The sequence below is a fragment of the Acyrthosiphon pisum genome, chromosome A1 (genome assembly GCF_005508785.2).
Source record: "Acyrthosiphon pisum isolate AL4f chromosome A1, pea_aphid_22Mar2018_4r6ur, whole genome shotgun sequence".
NCBI lineage: Eukaryota > Metazoa > Arthropoda > Insecta > Hemiptera > Aphididae > Acyrthosiphon > Acyrthosiphon pisum.
The window spans coordinates 128,876,115-128,886,418 of record NC_042494.1 but is presented as its reverse complement, the minus strand read 5'-3'; positions in this window follow the sequence as shown (position 1 = coordinate 128,886,418).

The window sequence follows — 10,304 nt, the reverse complement described above, 5'->3', positions numbered from 1 at the left end:
ACTTGGTCTTGAACTACATTTACAAATGTAAATCAAGCCATCGGGTAAATTTGTTGTAATTTATGTATTGATGATATATTCATTAAGTTAACAGGAGCTTTCATTAAAAAGTAAGTCTAGCGAGGATCGAACGCGCGGCGAGTACGTATATTAGAAATACACGGGTGACAATTTACGCACTGGTCAATGTCAATATTGTATGGACCCGCTCAACTAGACTGTTCGTGAAATAATAATGCGCCTCTCCTGCGAGTACGTCGCGTAGGTCTCGCCACGGAGGCAATGGGCGTGGTTACGTCCAGCCGCGACTGCGGCGATACGGCGCACAACGCCATCTCTGGAGCGTTGTATACGTAACACTTTTACTATTGCACACTCTTAAGGATCTAGAGATTGTAGTTTGCCTTTTTAAATATGAATCCCTAATTTATAACTTTTATAATTTTTTTTTTTTGTTTTCTAAAATCCTTTTGCCTGCGGGCGCCAACACCCTCTTCAATTTTTTTTTTATTTTTTTAAGTGCGGCTTAATTTTTTCAACATTGACTACCTCATGCCCTCATAATATTCATACTTTGTTGAGTTGATTAGTAAGAAAATTATTTTTGTTTAAGGATCTAGAGATTGTAGTTTGCCTTTTTAAATATGAATCCCTAATTTATAACTTTTATATTTTTTTTTTTTTTGTTTTCTAAAATCCTTTTGCCTGCGGGCGCCAACACCCTCTTCAATTTTTTTTTTATTTTTTTAAGTGCGGCTTAATTTTTTCAACATTGACTACCTGGTGCCCTCATAATATTCATACTTTGATGAATTGATTAGCAAGAATGGTTTTTTTCTATTTAAGACTTCGGAGATTGTAATTTGATATCTTCAGTATCCCTTCTTTATAATTTTATCTAAATTTTTTTTTTGTTTTCTAAAATGGTTTTGCCTTTGGGCGCCAACACCTTTCTTCAATATTTTTTTTTTTAAGATTTTAGGTCAAGCTATTTATTTCATAATTAAAAACCTAATGCCCTGATAAATTAGGTAGAGAGATTAGTTTCTTCAGTTTGAGAATCTAGAGTATGTAGTTTGCAATTTTAAAAATGAATCACTAATTTATAATTTTTTCTAAATTTTTTTTTTGTTTTTTAAAATCCTTTTGCCTGCGCCGCCAACACCCTTCTTCAATTTTTTTTTTATTTTTTTAAGTGCGGCTTAATTTTTTCAACATTGACTACCTCATGCCCTCATAATATTCATACTTTGTTGAGTTGATTAGTAAGAAAATTATTTTTGTTTAAGGATCTAGAGATTGTAGTTTGCCTTTTTAAATATGAATCCCTAATTTATAACTTTTATATTTTTTTTTTTTTGTTTTCTAAAATCCTTTTGCCTGCGGGCGCCAACACCCTCTTCAATTTTTTTTTTATTTTTTTAAGTGCGGCTTAATTTTTTCAACATTGACTACCTGGTGCCCTCATAATATTCATACTTTGATGAATTGATTAGCAAGAATGGTTTTTTTCTATTTAAGACTTCGGAGATTGTAATCATTGACTACCCGGTGCCCTCATAATATTCATACTTTTTTGAATTGATTAGTAAGAATATTATTTCTGTTTAAGGATCTAGAGATTGTAGTTTGCCTTTTTAAGTATGAGTCCCTTCTTTATAATTTTTTCTAAATTTTTTTTTTGTTTTCTAAAATGCTTTTGCCTGCGGGCGCCAACACCCTCCTTCAATTTTTTTTTATGATTTTAAGTGTGGATTAATATTTTCAGCATTGATTACCTGGTGCCCTCATAATAATCGTTCTTTGATGAATTGATTAGCAAGAATAGTTTTTTCTATTTAAGATTTCGGAGATTGTAATTTGATATCTTCAGTATCCCTTCTTTATAATTTTTTCTAAATTTTTTTTTGTTTTCTAAAATGGTTTTGCCTTTGGGCGCCAACACCTTTCTTCAATTTTTTTTTATGATTTTAAGTGTGGATTAATATTTTCAACATTGATTACCTGGTGCCCTCATAATAATCGTTCTTTGATGAATTGATTAGCAAGAATAGTTTTTTCTATTTAAGACTTCGGAGATTGTAATTTGATATCTTCAGTATCCCTTCTTTATAATTTTTTCTAAATTTTTTTTTGTTTTCTAAAATGCTTTTGCCTGCGGGTGCCAACACCCTTCTTCAATTTTTTTTTTTAAGATTTTAGGTCAAGCTATTTATTTCATAATTAAATACCTAATGCCCTGATAAATTAGGTAGAGAGATTAGTTTCTTCAGTTTGAGAATCTAGAGTATGTAGTTTGCAATTTTAAAAATGAATCACTAATTTATAATTTTTTCTAAATTTTTTTTTTGTCATCTAAAATGCTTTTGCCTGTGGGCGCCAACACAATCCTTGAATTTTTATTTATGATTTTAAGTGTGTCTTAATTTTTTCATCATTGATTACCTCATGCCCTCATAATATTCATACTTTGTTGAATTGATTAGTAAGAAAATTATTTTTGTTTAAGGATCTAGAGATTGTAGTTTGCCTTTTTAAATATGAATCCCTAATTTATAACTTTTATAATTTTTTTTTTTTGTTTTCTAAAATCCTTTTGCCTGCGGGCGCCAACACCCTCTTCAATTTTTTTTTTATTTTTTTAAGTGCGGCTTAATTTTTTCAACATTGACTACCTCATGCCCTCATAATATTCATACTTTGTTGAGTTGATTAGTAAGAAAATTATTTTTGTTTAAGGATCTAGAGATTGTAGTTTGCCTTTTTAAATATGAATCCCTAATTTATAACTTTTATATTTTTTTTTTTTTGTTTTCTAAAATCCTTTTGCCTGCGGGCGCCAACACCCTCTTCAATTTATTTTTTATTTTTTTAAGTGCGGCTTAATTTTTTCAACATTGACTACCTGGTGCCCTCATAATATTCATACTTTGATGAATTGATTAGCAAGAATGGTTTTTTTCTATTTAAGACTTCGGAGATTGTAATTTGATATCTTCAGTATCCCTTCTTTATAATTTTATCTAAATTTTTTTTTTGTTTTCTAAAATGGTTTTGCCTTTGGGCGCCAACACCTTTCTTCAATTTTTTTTTTTTTAAGATTTTAGGTCAAGCTATTTATTTCATAATTAAATACCTAATGCCCTGATAAATTAGGTAGAGAGATTAGTTTCTTCAGTTTGAGAATCTAGAGTATGTAGTTTGCAATTTTAAAAATGAATCACTAATTTATAATTTTTTCTAAATTTTTTTTTTGTCATCTAAAATGCTTTTGCCTGTGGGCGCCAACACAATCCTTGAATTTTTATTTATGATTTTAAGTGTGTCTTAATTTTTTCATCATTGATTACCTCATGCCCTCATAATATTCATACTTTGTTGAATTGATTAGTAAGAAAATTATTTTTGTTTAAGGATCTAGAGATTGTAGTTTGCCTTTTTAAATATGAATCCCTAATTTATAACTTTTATAATTTTTTTTTTTTGTTTTCTAAAATCCTTTTGCCTGCGGGCGCCAACACCCTCTTCAATTTTTTTTTTATTTTTTTAAGTGCGGCTTAATTTTTTCAACATTGACTACCTGGTGCCCTCATAATATTCATACTTTGATGAATTGATTAGCAAGAATGGTTTTTTTCTATTTAAGACTTCGGAGATTGTAATTTGATATCTTCAGTATCCCTTCTTTATAATTTTATCTAAATTTTTTTTTTGTTTTCTAAAATGGTTTTGCCTTTGGGCGCCAACACCTTTCTTCAATTTTTTTTTTTTTAAGATTTTAGGTCAAGCTATTTATTTCATAATTAAATACCTAATGCCCTGATAAATTAGGTAGAGAGATTAGTTTCTTCAGTTTGAGAATCTAGAGTATGTAGTTTGCAATTTTAAAAATGAGTCCCTTCATTACAATTTTTTCTAAATTTTTTTTTTGTCATCTAAAATGCTTTTGCCTGTGGGCGCCAACACCCTCCTTCGATTTTTTTTTTATGATTTTAAGTGTGACTTAATTTTTTCAACATTGACTACCCGGTGCCCTCATAATATTCATACTTTGTTGAATTGATTAGTAAGAATATTATTTCTGTTTAAGGACCTAGAGATTGTAGTTTGCCTTTTTAAGTATGAGTCCCTTCTTTATAATTTTTTCTAAATTTTTTTTTTGTTTTCTTAAATGCCTTTGCCTGCGGGCGCCAACACCCTCCTTCAATTTTTTTTTTTAAGATTTTAGGTCAAGCTATTTATTTCATAATTAAATACCTAATGCCCTGATAAATTAGGTAGAGAGATTAGTTTCTTCAGTTTGAGAATCTAGAGTATGTAGTTTGCAATTTTAAAAATGAATCACTAATTTATAATTTTTTCTAAATTTTTTTTTTGTCATCTAAAATGCTTTTGCCTGTGGGCGCCAACACAATCCTTGAATTTTTATTTATGATTTTAAGTGTGTCTTAATTTTTTCATCATTGATTACCTCATGCCCTCATAATATTCATACTTTGTTGAATTGATTAGTAAGAAAATTATTTTTGTTTAAGGATCTAGAGATTGTAGTTTGCCTTTTTAAATATGAATCCCTAATTTATAACTTTTATAATTTTTTTTTTTTGTTTTCTAAAATCCTTTTGCCTGCGGGCGCCAACACCCTCTTCAATTTTTTTTTTATTTTTTTAAGTGCGGCTTAATTTTTTCAACATTGACTACCTCATGCCCTCATAATATTCATACTTTGTTGAGTTGATTAGTAAGAAAATTATTTTTGTTTAAGGATCTAGAGATTGTAGTTTGCCTTTTTAAATATGAATCCCTAATTTATAACTTTTATATTTTTTTTTTTTTTGTTTTCTAAAATCCTTTTGCCTGCGGGCGCCAACACCCTCTTCAATTTTTTTTTTATTTTTTTAAGTGCGGCTTAATTTTTTCAACATTGACTACCTGGTGCCCTCATAATATTCATACTTTGATGAATTGATTAGCAAGAATGGTTTTTTTCTATTTAAGACTTCGGAGATTGTAATTTGATATCTTCAGTATCCCTTCTTTATAATTTTATCTAAATTTTTTTTTTGTTTTCTAAAATGGTTTTGCCTTTGGGCGCCAACACCTTTCTTCAATTTTTTTTTTTTTAAGATTTTAGGTCAAGCTATTTATTTCATAATTAAATACCTAATGCCCTGATAAATTAGGTAGAGAGATTAGTTTCTTCAGTTTGAGAATCTAGAGTATGTAGTTTGCAATTTTAAAAATGAGTCCCTTCATTACAATTTTTTCTAAATTTTTTTTTTGTCATCTAAAATGCTTTTGCCTGCGGGCGCCAACACCCTCCTTCAATTTTTTTTTTTAAGATTTTAGGTCAAGCTATTTATTTCATAATTAAATACCTAATGCCCTGATAAATTAGGTAGAGAGATTAGTTTCTTCAGTTTGAGAATCTAGAGTATGTAGTTTGCAATTTTAAAAATGAGTCCCTTCATTACAATTTTTTCTAAATTTTTTTTTTGTCATCTAAAATGCTTTTGCCTGTGGGCGCCAACACCCTCCTTCGATTTTTTTTTTATGATTTTAAGTGTGACTTAATTTTTTCAACATTGACTACCCGGTGCCCTCATAATATTCATACTTTGTTGAATTGATTAGTAAGAATATTATTTCTGTTTAAGGATCTAGAGATTGTAGTTTGCCTTTTTAAGTATGAGTCCCTTCTTTATAATTTTTTCTAAATTTTTTTTTTTGTTTTCTTAAATGCCTTTGGCTGCGGGCGCCAACACCCTCCTTCAATTTTTTTTTTTAAGATTTTAGGTCAAGCTATTTATTTCATAATTAAATACCTAATGCCCTGATAAATTAGGTAGAGAGATTAGTTTCTTCAGTTTGAGAATCTAGAGTATGTAGTTTGCAATTTTAAAAATGAATCACTAATTTATAATTTTTTCTAAATTTTTTTTTTGTTTTTTAAAATCCTTTTGCCTGCGCCGCCAACACCCTCCTTGAATTTTTATTTATGATTTTAAGTGTGTCTTAATTTTTTCATCATTGACTACCCGGTGCCCTCATAATATTCATACTTTGTTGAATTGATTAGTAAGAATATTATTTCTGTTTAAGGATCTAGAGATTGTAGTTTGCCTTTTTAAGTATGAGTCCCTTCTTTATAATTTTTTCTAAATTTTTTTTTTGTTTTCTTAAATGCCTTTGCCTGCGGGCGCCAACACCCTCCTTCAATTTTTTTTTATGATTTAAGTGTGGATTAATATTTTCAACATTGATTACCTGGTGCCCTCATAATAATCGTTCTTTGATGAATTGATTAGCAAGAATAGTTTTTTCTATTTAAGACTTTGGAGATTGTAATTTGATATCTTCAGTATCCCTTCTTTATAATTTTTTCTAAATTTTTTTTTGTTTTCTAAAATGCTTTTGCCTGCGGGTGCAACACCCTTCTTCAATTTTTTTTTTTAAGATTTTAGGTCAAGCTATTTATTTCATAATTAAATACCTAATGCCCTGATAAATTAGGTAGAGAGATTAGTTTCTTCAGTTTGAGAATCTAGAGTATGTAGTTTGCAATTTTAAAAATGAATCACTAATTTATAATTTTTTCTAAATTTTTTTTTTGTTTTTTAAAATCCTTTTGCCTGCGGGCGCCAACACCCTCCTTCAATTTTTATTTATGATTTTAAGTGTGTCTTAATTTTTTCATCATTGACTACCCGGTGCCCTCATAATATTCATACTTTGTTGAATTGATTAGTAAGAATATTATTTCTGTTTAAGGATCTAGAGATTGTAGTTTGCCTTTTTAAGTATGAGTCCCTTCTTTATAATTTTTTCTAAATTTTTTTTTTGTTTTCTTAAATGCCTTTGCCTGCGGGCGCCAACACCCTCCTTCAATTTTTTTTTTTAAGATTTTAGGTCAAGCTATTTATTTCATAATTAAATACCTAATGCCCTGATAAATTAGGTAGAGAGATTACTTTCTTCAGTTTGAGAATCTAGAGTATGTAGTTTGCAATTTTAAAAATGAATCACTAATTTATAATTTTTTCTAAATTTTTTTTTTGTTTTTTAAAATCCTTTTGCCTGCGCCGCCAACACCCTCCTTGAATTTTTATTTATGATTTTAAGTGTGTCTTAATTTTTTCATCATTGACTACCCGGTGCCCTCATAATATTCATACTTTGTTGAATTGATTAGTAAGAATATTATTTCTGTTTAAGGATCTAGAGATTGTAGTTTGCCTTTTTAAGTATGAGTCCCATCTTTATAATTTTTTCTAAATTTTTTTTTTGTTTTCTTAAATGCCTTTGCCTGCGGGCGCCAACACCCTCCTTCAATTTTTTTTTATGATTTTAAGTGTGGATTAATATTTTCAACATTGATTACCTGGTGCCCTCATAATAATCGTTCTTTGATGAATTGATTAGCAAGAATAGTTTTTTCTATTTAAGACTTTGGAGATTGTAATTTGATATCTTCAGTATCCCTTCTTTATAATTTTTTCTAAATTTTTTTTTGTTTTCTAAAATGCTTTTGCCTGCGGGTGCAACACCCTTCTTCAATTTTTTTTTTTAAGATTTTAGGTCAAGCTATTTATTTCATAATTAAATACCTAATGCCCTGATAAATTAGGTAGAGAGATTAGTTTCTTCAGTTTGAGAATCTAGAGTATGTAGTTTGCAATTTTAAAAATGAATCACTAATTTAAAATTTTTTCTAAATTTTTTTTTTGTTTTTTAAAATCCTTTTGCCTGCGGGCGCCAACACCCTCCTTGAATTTTTATTTATGATTTTAAGTGTGTCTTAATTTTTTCATCATTGATTACCTCATGCCCTCATAATATTCATACTTTGTTGAATTGATTAGTAAGAAAATTATTTTTGTTTAAGGATCTAGAGATTGTAGTTTGCCTTTTTAAATATGAATCCCTAATTTATAACTTTTATCATTTTTTTTTTTTGTTTTCTAAAATCCTTTTGCCTGCGGGCGCCAACACCCTCTTCAATTTTTTTTTTATTTTTTTAAGTGCGGCTTAATTTTTTCAACATTGAGTAGGTACCTGGTGCCCTAATAATATTCATACTTTGATGAATTGATTAGCAAGAATAGTTTTTTCTATTTAAGACTTCGGAGATTGTAATTTGATATCTTCAGTATCCCTTCTTTATAATTTTTTCTAAATTTTTTTTTGTTTTCTAAAATGCTTTTGCCTGCGGGTGCCAACACCCTTCTTCAATTTTTTTTTTTAAGATTTTAGGTCAAGCTATTTATTTCATAATTAAATACCTAATGCCCTGATAAATTAGGTAGAGAGATTAGTTTCTTCAGTTTGAGAATCTAGAGTATGTAGTTTGCAATTTTAAAAATGAATCACTAATTTATAATTTTTTCTAAATTTTTTTTTTTGTTTTTTAAAATCCTTTTGCCTGCGGGCGCCAACACCCTCCTTCAATTTTTTTTTATGATTTTAAGTGTGGATTAATATTTTCAACATTGATTACCTGGTGCCCTCATAATAATCGTTCTTTGATGAATTGATTAGCAAGAATAGTTTTTTCTATTTAAGACTTTGGAGATTGTAATTTGATATCTTCAGTATCCCTTCTTTATAATTTTTTCTAAATTTTTTTTTGTTTTCTAAAATGCTTTTGCCTGCGGGTGCCAACACCCTTCTTCAATTTTTTTTTTTAAGATTTTAGGTCAAGCTATGTATTTCATAATTAAATACCTAATGCCCTGATAAATTAGGTAGAGAGATTAGTTTCTTCAGTTTGAGAATCTAGAGTACCTATGTAGTTTGCAATTTTAAAAATGAATCACAAATTTATAATTTTTTCTAAATTTTTTTTTTGACATCTAAAATGCTTTTGCCTGTGGGCGCCAACACCCTCCTTGAATTTTTATTTATGATTTTAAGTGTGTCTTAATTTTTTCATCATTGATTACCTCATGCCCTCATAATATTCATACTTTGTTGAATTGATTAGTAAGAAAATTATTTTTGTTTAAGGATCTAGAGATTGTAGTTTGCCTTTTTAAATATGAATCCCTAATTTATAACTTTTATAATTTTTTTTTTTTGTTTTCTAAAATCCTTTTGCCTGCGGGCGCCAACACCCTCTTCAATTTTTTTTTTATTTTTTTAAGTGCGGCTTAATTTTTTCAACATTGACTACCTGGTGCCCTCATAATATTCATACTTTGATGAATTGATTAGCAAGAATAGTTTTTTCTATTTAAGACTTCGGAGATTGTAATTTGATATCTTCAGTATCCCTTCTTTATAATTTTTTCTAAATTTTTTTTTGTTTTCTAAAATGCTTTTGCCTGCGGGTGCCAACACCCTTCTTCAATTTTTTTTTTTAAGATTTTAGGTCAAGCTATTTATTTCATAATTAAATACCTAATGCCCTGATAAATTAGGTAGAGAGATTAGTTTCTTCAGTTTGAGAACCTAGAGTATGTAGTTTGCAATTTTAAAAATGAGTCCCTTCATTACAATTTTTCTAATTTTTTTTTTTGTCATCTAAAATGCTTTTGCCTGTGGGCGCCAACACCCTCCTTCGATTTTTTTTTTATGATTTTAAGTGTGACTTAATTTTTTCAACATTGACTACCCGGTGCCCTCATAATATTCATACTTTGTTGAATTGATTAGTAAGAATATTATTTCTGTTTAAGGATCTAGAGATTGTAGTTTGCCTTTTTAAGTATGAGTCCCTTCTTTATAATTTTTTCTAAATTTTTTTTTTGTTTTCTTAAATGCCTTTGCCTGCGGGCGCCAACACCCTCCTTCAATTTTTTTTGTAAGATTTTAAATCTAGCTATTTTTTTTCATAATTGAATACCTCATGCCCTGATAAATTAAGTAGAGAGATTAGTTTCTTCAGTTTGAGAATCTAGAGTATGTAGTTTGCAATTTTAAAAATGAATCACTAATTTATAATTTTTTCTAAATTTTTTTTTTGTTTTTTAAAATCCTTTTGCCTGCGGGCGCCAACACCCTCCTTGAATTTTTATTTATGATTTTAAGTGTGTCTTAATTTTTTCATCATTGATTACCTCATGCCCTCATAATATTCATACTTTGTTGAATTGATTAGTAAGAAAATTATTTTTGTTTAAGGATCTAGAGATTGTAGTTTGCCTTTTTAAATATGAATCCCTAATTTATAACTTTTATAATTTTTTTTTTTTGTTTTCTAAAATCCTTTTGCCTGCGGGCGCCAACACCCTCTTCAATTTTTTTTTTATTTTTTTAAGTGCGGCTTAATTTTTTCAACATTGAGTAGGTACCTGGTGCCCTAA